Raw genomic sequence first — 10,689 nt, forward strand, 5'->3', positions numbered from 1 at the left:
ATACGAAGAGGAGGGAGAGAGAAGGGAGAGGGGAAGGAGGGGAAAGGGAAAGGGAGAAAAAAAAGAAAAAGAACTATCCTCTTAGCACAGCAGTATTAACTTGCTATCAAATTTTTGTATATAGAAATCAGAGGAGCCTAACTATAAAATAGACTATCAGCAAGACAAATTGCAATAACAGTGTATAGATATTTAAGAAGCTAACTGATTAATATAGTAACATCAATTCACTATTAAATAAAGAAACACAAGTATAAGCAAACATCTATTTTTTATTAAGAGGCTAAATTGACAGGGACAAGAGAGAAACACAGAGGGAATATAATCTTGGGGCTAACTCTGACAATACAGCTAAATTGGTTAAAACTACCCTTTACAGGTAAAATCTGCCAGAGATTAGTCCTAACTAAAATCAAAGAAACCCTAATAGAATCTAATCAAACACATTTATTTTAATTAAGTAGAAGGAAAGGGAGAGAAAAAAAGAGAAAAAGAGAAAAAGTCTACTGAAATAGTATAAGGTCAACCCCTTGAGATAACATACCAGAAGACACTAATCTCTGTTCATACCTCTTTTTAGAACATAAATAAGACACAGGTAAAGTGAATCTCTGTCCTACCTCTTTTGTCCTCATATTAACGTAATAAATAGAGACTGGGTGTTTAGACAACCTTAAGAGCTGAATATTTTTTCAAGCCTTCAGCACAAAATTGATATAAATTCCTGTCGTGTGCCTGCGCCATAAAACACGAATATCCTAAATCACTGAGAATAAGTACAACTCTTTTTGCACGATTTACTTTAGGTCACTTTAAGCACTTATCACTATCACTTTAATTGATATATGGTCTTGGTTTTTCTCTCTCCCCCTTTTTTTTTTTTTTTTTTTTTTTTTTTTTTGCACCAAAACACTTACACATCCCCTAAAATAAACTTCACACGAGAAGAATAAAACCCAATTCTTCCCGGTCTTAAAAGAGGCGCTCTCCTCCTTTATCCTATTTCTTTCACTCACTTGCTAAAACACTCTCCACAAATTTCTTACCTTTATTAACACAATAAGTGTGTAGCCTATGGACAAATTCTTATCCACTGCATCTAAGACACCATCACCAATTATGGCAGCTAGAAACAGAGACAGGAAGCCTAAAAATACCCAGGATCCTGTCACTGAATCACAATCAACCCCGTACAGTGTAGTACCCCCCCCAGAATCTCTCAACTTACACAGCTTAGTTGGAAGCATTACAGAAGCTCTCACACCTAAATTTGAGGCACTTAGGGCAGAGATCAAACAAGACATTTCTCTATTAACCCAAGAGATTAGGCAATTCTCCAATAGATTGCAAGAAATGGAGCAGAGAGTGTCTGACCTAGAAGATTTAACGGCAGGACACAATTCTAATTTAGAAACTTCAAACAATAATATCCAAAAAATCCTTAATAAGTTGGAAGATCTGGAAAACAGATCTAGGAGAAATAACATACGAATAATTGGGCTCCCAGAGGATAAACAATATGATGACTTATCTTGTTTTATATCAGATACACTTACAAAGGCCCTTGGAATCCCCTTAACTTATCATCCGATATTGGTGGAGAGAGCTCATAGACTGGGTACCTCTCACTCAGGTAATAAAAATGGTAATCGTCCCAGACCGATTATCGCAAGATTACTTAATTTTCAAGATAAAAGCACGATATTGCAATATTTTAGAAAAAACCAACCAATCCTCATAGATAAGACTAGGATCTTAATTTTTCAGGATTTTTCAGCCCATACAGCTGCTAAGAGAAAAGAGTTAGCCCCGATCTGCACCAAGTTTATACAGAGCGGCCATCGCGCTACTATAATATATCCTTCCAAACTTAAAGTAATAACCAATGATAAAACATATCTATTTGAGGATGTCAGACTGGCTGAAACTTTCTTCAACTCCCTGAATTCACAAACATAATAAGGAATGATTCTGTTGTATAAAAGTTTGGTCCTTGAGACTAGGGTGCCCCCCTGGCCTAGGGTGATTCATGTTCAATACATATATATGTACAGTGTGTTTTTTTTTTTTTTTTTTTTTTTTTTTTTTTCTCTTCCTTCTTCCCCTTTCCCTTTACATAAATGGCGCAAGTGATAAATAATTTAAAAATAGTATCTTGGAATGTGGGAGGTATTTCAACCCCTATCAAACGAAAAGCGATACTTGCCTATCTTCGAAAGACCCAAGCTGACATTGGCTTTTTACAAGAAACCCACCTAAATTTAGAGGAATCTTTAAAATTAAAGACGCAATGGGTTAAAGAAATTTTGATAGCGCCAAGTATTGGGAAAAAAAGAGGTGTGGCTATACTAATTGGTAAAAGATCTGGGGTGACGGTTTTGCACTCTGAGGCTGATTCCGGGGGGAGATATATCCTGGTAAAAATAAAATTATTAAATATAACTTATACACTTTGTAATTTATACGGACCAAATACTAATGACCCAGAGTTCTGGAGCATGATCCAATCTAAACTTCTCTTATTCAGTGAAGGGCACTTAATACTAGGAGGAGATTTCAATATGGCACCAAACTGTCCCTTAGATAGATTAAGAAAAAATCTCAAACAGTTAAAGCAGAAAAAAGATAACTTAGACACTAAAATAATTAACCAGATTAAGTATAATTTAGCGTTACGTGATATTTGGAGAGCCCAGAACCCTGACGTCCAAGACTATACCTGCCTATCAAAAGCTCATAAAACCCTCTCCAGGATTGATCTGTTTTTAATAGACCAATCCATACCTATATACAAAGTGAAAGCAGATATAATGCCAATTATTTTGTCTGACCATGGACCTATTTCCCTCGAGTTTCACTTTGATCACCCTAAATCGAAAACATCGCGATTCTTTTTTCCTTATCATTTGGCAACAGACTCAAAATTTAAAAGGTGGATCAAGGATAAATTTACTGAGTATCTTAATTTTAATGGCGAATATATAGAGCACCCAGATATATTTTGGGAAACAGCAAAGGCCGTGCTTAGAGGAGAAATCATTGCTTTTACTGCCATACTAGCTAAAAAGATAAAATTAAAAGAAAGAGAAACAAATAACTATCTGGTCAATTCATATAATCACTATTTACTTGCAAAAACCCCCCTAAATTGGGCAAAGTACGTCCGCGCCAAATCTATCAGAGACACTTTTCTAATGACTCAAGAAACCAATAGAGAAATCAGACTTCAGGCTAAATTATATAAATTTGGCAACAAATCGGGAAAAATGCTTGCCAAACTAGTTAAAAATGAAGAAAAAAAGCCAATAATAGAAAGATTATCTCACAAGGGGAAGCAGATAACAGAACCAGAAGAAATTCTGAATATATTTACTGAATATTTTCGAAATATATATTCTAACAGAGGATATGATGCTTCTCAAGCCACAGAGTTTTGGAATAAAATTACCTGCCCCCTGGCCTCTCTTGAAGAAGTAGCTATCCTTAACTCCCCTATCTCAAAAGAAGAAATAGAAAAGGTAGTCACTAATCTTTCCCTCAATAAAGCAGCAGGCCCAGACGGGCTCCCAAATGAATTTTATAAGCTTTTATCACCTGAAATAACGCCCTACTTGAGTAATCTTTATAACAAAATATACATTAATGGTAAGCCGGTCCTCTCCTCCTTTTCTTCTTCATTCACGACTTTGATCTTAAAAGGAGGAAAGGATCCATCACAAAAAGAATCATATAGGCCAATCGCCCTCTTAAATTCTGACTACAAAATCATGACGGCTATATTAGCAAATAGGATGCAATCTATTTTAACGAGAATTATTCACATGGATCAAGCGGGCTTTCTTAATAAGCGAAATTCCGCTGCAAAAATTAGAGAACTCTTGGTCACAATGGATTATATTCAGAATCTTCCTTCTTCTGAGGCGGAGAGAGAGGGCACCCCAGACTTAGCTATTCTGTCAATCGACGCTGAAAAAGCGTTTGACTCAGTAATCTTTAATCACATAATAACATCTTTATTAAAATTTGGGATTAAAGGAAAGTTTCCTGATTTTTTAGAAAATCTGCATCAACAATCCAAAACACAACTGATAATAAACAACACTATCTCTACCCCTATCTCAATAGAACGAGGGACACGGCAGGGCTGCCCTCTCTCCCCGCTTCTTTTTGATATAGCTATTGAACCCTTAGCAATTATGATAAGAAAATCTCTTGATGGCATAAAAATTCGGAACTATGAGATAAAAACTGGACTATATGCCGATGACTTATTAATCTATCTCTCTAATACAAAATATAATATACCAAGACTTATTTGTATAACAGATCACTTTAGTTCTTTTTCGGGTTATAAAGTCAACAAATTAAAATCCGAGATACTTTGGCTAAGAAGAAATAATAGTTCTATCCTTAGTACACCATTTACTGCAGTCTCTGAATCTTTCAGATATCTTGGTATACATATACCAACTAACTTAAAAGATTTATATAAACTTAACATAACTCCTATACTAACTACTATAAAGGAAAAGTTAAAAGACTGGCAACATTTACCATTATCTACATCTGGCCGATCAGAATTATTTAAAATGATTCTTCTCCCCAAACTTCTTTATATCTTGCAAAATGTGCCCTTGATTTTGTTGGAGAAAGATATACGTTCTATTAATATGTGGCTTAGGCAATTCTTGTGGCAAGGCCAAAGATCTAAGATATCACTTGCTAAACTTACTGCACCAAGAGATTATGGAGGTTTAGCAGTCCCAAATATCAGATTTTATAATCTTAGCTTTTTAGCCCGCATCATAATGGATTGGATCTTTGCCAAGAACTATGTATTAAATAATGAGCTAGAACTCAACGTCTGTGAACCCTACCTCCCATCTGCTATGATTCATTGTCTGCCAAAAAAGCTTCCAACAAAGATTAAAAATCTCAAAACTATATATAACCCCATTAAAGCTTGGTGGAAAATAACTAAGCTTTTAGCAATTACTAGTACTGCCACAAATCACCTACCTCTGATAGGAAACCCACAATTCCAAGCAGGCATCAATTCTGCGGTCTTTAATAGATGGCATGATAATGGCCTCAACAGGGTATTATATCTAATTAATGCTGATAGAAAATGTGTTAAAACCTTTGAAGATTTAAAAAATGAGTATAATCTTGACAATAAGGATTTTTTTGCATATCTGCAAGTAAGACACTTTATTGTTGAATTAACTAAAGAAGCGGGTTGGCATTGGACGTTAGGCAATCTGAAAAACTGGTCAATCTTAAATAAAAATGGGCAGATGTCTATAGCCCCATGCTATCATACACTTAGCATTAAAAAGAATGCCCCCACCCTGGATAAGATGGCAGAGATATGGTCTTCCCTAATACCCCAGAGCAATATTGAAGCAAAGACTCTTCAGTTGTCAATCAACAGAGTGGCAGCAACCACTTTGTCGGCTACCTGGCGAGAGGCGCACATTAAACTTTTGCACAGGGCCTATTTCACCCCGGAGAAAGGCCTCAGAGTGCATAATCAACAGTTTAGTAAATGCCCTAAGTGCTCTTACCCGGCAGCAAATCTTATACATATGTTTTGGCATTGTCCCAAAATCAGAGGTTATTGGAGTAAATTAGAATATTGGCTTAAAACTACCTTGAAAGCCGAAATGCTCACTTTATCACTATATCAAATCATTTTATGTTTAAATAGGGAAAATATTCATCAAAATAATGAAAAATTAATAAACTTATCTATCCTAGCTTCCAGATATTTGATTTGTAAAAAGTGGAAAATGAGAACACTACCAACGATCACTGAAGTTAAAAATTATTTAAAAAAACAATGTGTAATAGAACAAAGAAGTGCAAGTATTGACAAGGAATTGGAGATAAAGAATTTTTTTAATAAATGGGCACTGTTCATAAAGACACTCCATGAAAGTGAAATTGATTACTTGATCTTCCCATTTAAAAACTCAGAAATAGTTCTTCTTGGCATTTGGTAATTAGGAAGGAAAGATAGGGAACCATGAATATCTCGTTAGCTCGCCCCCCCTTCTCTCCAAAAGTGATTAGCCTCCCCTTCCCTTTTTCCCCTTCCCTTTTCTCCCCCTTCCCCCCTCCCCCTTTTCCCCCCTTTTTTTTTTTTTTTTTTTTTTTTGTTTTTTTTTTGTTTGTTTTGTGTTTGTTTGTTTGTTTCTCACTGATATAGAATATCATATGAGTCAAGGCAATTAAGCAAATTGTTTTTGCACCCAAAAGGGGAGGGAGGGGGGGGGGTCTAAGAGAAAAATTCTCAGTGGAGCACTCAACAAAATCTTATGACATGTTAATAACATTGACAAATATTCTTCTATAATTTTATGTAATACTTTTTTTTTTTCTTTGTCATGGGCCCTGCGTGGCACAAAATGTGATTTCTTTTTTTTTGTATGCTCCATTGATCAAAAAATAAAAAGTAAAAAAAAAAATAAAAAAAAAAAAGGTAGATAATCCCTTTATTACCCATTCCCCAGTTTTGCATAACCAACACAGTGATTACCTTGTATCTACGGCTCTGCAAACTGCCCCCTTATTTCAGTTCTTTTGACAGACTTGCATTTTTAGCCAATCAGTGCTTGCGCTTAGGAGCTTCACGTGCCTGAGCTCAATGTTATCTATATCAGACATATGAACTAACGCCCTCTATTGGTGAAAAACTGTCAAAATGCATTCAGATTAGAGGTGGCCTTCAAGGTCTAAGAAATTAGCATATATACCTCGTAGATTTATCTTTCAACTAAGAATACCAAGAGAACAAAGCAAAATTGGTAATAAAAGTAAATTGGAAAGTTGTTTAAAATTACATGCCCTATTTAAATCATGAAAGTTTTTTTTTACTTGACTGTCCCTTTAAGATACATGAGCAATGTCTAAATTAGGACAACCGTAACCATGTGTAAACCTTTTAAGCATTAAACATGTTAAGCCTAAATGGAAGAGAGTGACTTATCTTTTGTTCAAAAACAGCCACCCAATAAACATGCCTTAGTAATAATTATCTCTCTGTTCTGAGGATTCTACAAAAATGCAATGTTTCCTTTAAATGGATTCAGTAAACCTAGAAAAAGTAAATTTATGCTTACCTGATAAATTTATTTCTTCTACGATACGACGAGTCCACGGATTTCATCCTTACTTGTGGGATATTAACCTCCTGCTAACAGGAAGTGGCAAAGAGCACCAAAGCAGAGCTGTATATATAGGATCCCTCCACCCCCAGTCATTCGACCGAAGGTTTAGGAAGAGAAAGGAAAAGCTAAAGGTGCAGAAGTGACTGAAGTTGTAAAAAATAAAATATAATCTGTCTGAAAAATGACAAGGAGGGCCGTGGACTCGTCGCATTGTAGAAGAAATTAATTTATCAGGTAAGCATAAATTTACTTTTCTTCTACAAGATACGAGTCCACAGATTTCATCCTTACTTGTGGGATACAATACCACAGCTACAGGACACGAATTAAACGGCAGGGACAAGACAGAGACCTAAACAGAAGGCACCACTGCTTGAAGAACCTTTCTCCCAAAAACAGCCTCAGAAGAAGCAAAAGTATCAAATTTGAAAAATTTGGAAAAAGTATGAAGAGACGACCAAGTCACAGCCTTGCAAATCTGTTCAACAGAAGCATCATTTTTAAAAGCCCATGTGGAAGCCACACCCCTAGTAGAATGAGCCGTAATTCTTTCAGGAGGCTCCTGTCCAGCAGTCTCATATGCCAGACGGATGATACTTCTCAGCCAAAAAGAAAGAGAGGTAGCTGTAGCTTTCTGACCCCTACGCTTTCCAGAATAAACGAGGAATAATGAAGATGATTGACGGAAATCCTTAGTCGCCTGTAAGTAAAACTTCAAGGCACGGACCACGTCCAGGTTATGTAACAGACGCTCCTTCTTAGAAGAAGGATTAGGACACAAGGAAGGAACAACAATTTCCTGATTAATATTCTTATTTGAAACAACCTTAGGAAGGAATCCAGGTTTGGTACGCAAAACCACCTTATCAGAATGAAATATAAGATAACGCGAATCACATTGTAACGCTGAAAGCTCAGAAACTCTACGAGCAGAAGAAATAGCAACCAAAAACAAAACTTTCCAAGATAACAATTTAATATCTATGGAATGCATGGGTTCAAACGGAGCCCCTTGAAGAACTCTAAGAACTAAATTCAAACTCCAGGGAGGAGTAATTGGTCTAAATACAGGCTTAATTCTGGTTAGAGCCTGACAAAAAGACTGAACATCTGGAACATCTGCCAAACGTTTGTGAAGCAAAATTGACAAAGCAGAAATCTGTCCCTTTAAGGAACTCACTGATAACCCTTTCTCCAATCCTTCTTGGAGAAAAGACAGAATCCTGGGAATCCTAACTTTACTCCATGAGTAGCCCTTGGATTCACACCAAAAAAGATATTTACGCCATATCTTATGATAGATTTTTCTAGTGATAGGCTTACGTGCCTGTATCAAAGTATCAATGACCGAATCTGAGAATCCCCGCTTAGATAAGATCAAGCGTTCAATCTCCAAGCAGTCAGATGCAGAGAATTTAGATTTGGATGTTGGAAAAGTCCTTGAATGAGAAGGTCCTGTTTTAATGGAAGTTTCCAAGGTGGCAGAGAGGACATGTCCACTAGATCCGCATACCAAGTCCTGCGTGGCCACACAGGCGCGATCAGGATTACCAAAGCTCTCTCCTGTTTGATGCGAGCAATCACTCGTGGAAGGAGAGGAAACGCTGGAAACACATAAGCTAGGCTGAACAACCAAGGCACTTCCAAGGCATCTATCAGTTCGGCCTGGGGATCCCTCAACCTGGATCCATATCTTGGAAGCTTGGCATTCTGTCGAGATGCCATCAGATCCAATTCCGGCCTGCCCCATTGGAGAATCAGTGAGGCAAACACCTCTGGGTGGAGTTCCCACTCCCCCGGATGAAAAGTCTGTCGACTTAGAAAATCCGCTTCCCAGTCCTCTACTCCTGGGATGTAGCTTGCCGACAGATAACAAGAGTGGGCCTCCGCCCATCGAATTATCTTGGATACTTCTATCATCGCTAAGGAACTCCTCGTTCCCCCCTGATGATTGATATAAGCCACAGTCGAACTGTCCAACTGGAATCTGATGAATTTGGCCGAAGCCAACTGAGGCCATGCCTGAAGTGCATTGAATATTGCTCTCAATTCCAGAAGATTGATTGGAAGTAGAGACTCCACCTGAGTCCATACACCCTGAGCCTTCAGGGAATTCCAGACTGCACCCCAGCCCAGGAGGCTGGCGTCATTTGTCACTATCACCCACGAAGGTCTGCGGAAACACGTCCCCTGGGACAGATGATCCGGCGACAACCACCAAAGAAGAGAGTCTCTGGTCTCTGAGGAGATAAATTTGCATAGTCCCCATTCCACTGTCAGAGCATGCACAGCTGCTGCGGTCTGAGATGAAAGCGAGCAAACGGAATGATGTCCATTGCCGCTACCATTAATCCAATTACCTCCATACACTGAGCCACTGATGGCCGAGGAATGGACTGAAGTGCTCGGCAAGTATTTAGATTTTTAGATTTTCTGATCTCCGTCAGAAATATTTTCATGTCTACCGAGTCTATCAGAGTTCCCAAGAAGGGAACCCTTGTCCGTGGAACTAGTGAACTCTTTTCTAGGTTCACCTTCCAACCGTGAGTTCTCAGAAAGGACAACACTGTGTCTGTTTGAGATTTTGTCAGATGATAAGTCGACGCCTGAATTAAAATATCATCCAGATAAGGCACCACTCCTATGCCCCGCGGTCTGAGAACCGCTAGAAGGGACCCTAGAACCTTTGTGAAGATCCATGGTGCTGTGGCCAACCCGAAGGGAAGAGTCACAAACTGAAAATGTTTGTCCAGGGAGGCAAATCCTTAGGAACTGATGATGATCCTTGTGAATAGGGATATGAAGGTATGCATCCTTCAAGTCCACGGTAGTCATATATTTTTTTTTTATAATAATTTTTATTGAGGTTATTACACAGTACAAAAATTAGATATACATGTAATAAAAACTTTGAAACGAAGTACATACATATTCCATATAAACATACATTTGCCTGTATTCCTGCAAAACAGTAAAAGTAACAGTAACTACAATTATTAATAGGCAAAACTGAAACCTCTTTTTAGGTGATGCAAGTCCCTCTCATGCTACAATGAGCCACATATGGGCCCTAATACATTTTGATTATCATTAGAGGGAGTATAATAAAAAGTCTTACTATTCTAGGTGAAGATTGAGTGTAGCTGACCCATCTTACTAATCCCAATGGGAAAGATAAGATCAGCACTGTATTTGAGTGTAAGAATTACTATTAAAGGAATGGTAAGGGTTGCGGGATAGGTAAGAGAAGCCGCGTGTTTAGTTTTCCTAAACAAGGAAACACATTAGAGTTTAAAGTTTGGGGGGGGGGGAGGGAGGTGAGAGTTTCTATGTAGTAAGTTCTATGAGTGGTATAAACAGGCTATAGCCATACGGAGCAATATTACTCTACATAACAATAAAGGGACCTATGAGACCCCAAGGAGGAGTTAGAAAGGAGTGGGTTACATTTAAGACCAGTAGGTTATCTGGCTTAGTAAGGCTATAAGTTCCTTGTTTTCGGGCTAATGGCAACGCA

The 10,689-nt window shown here is 37.8% G+C and overlaps 1 protein-coding gene across 1 annotated transcript in view; it reads left to right on the top strand.

Moving 5' to 3' along the window:
- Window positions 1-6,973, top strand: part of TXLNB (taxilin beta) — a 203,551-nt gene extending 196,578 nt beyond the window's left edge. The window contains exon 11 of the mRNA XM_053710659.1: window positions 6,485-6,973. The gene's annotated coding sequence lies outside the window, so the exon portion shown is untranslated. The remainder of the gene's footprint in view (window positions 1-6,484) is intronic.
- Window positions 6,974-10,689: the final 3,716 nt, after the last annotated feature.

The sequence above is a fragment of the Bombina bombina genome, chromosome 4 (assembly GCF_027579735.1).
Source record: "Bombina bombina isolate aBomBom1 chromosome 4, aBomBom1.pri, whole genome shotgun sequence".
NCBI lineage: Eukaryota > Metazoa > Chordata > Amphibia > Anura > Bombinatoridae > Bombina > Bombina bombina.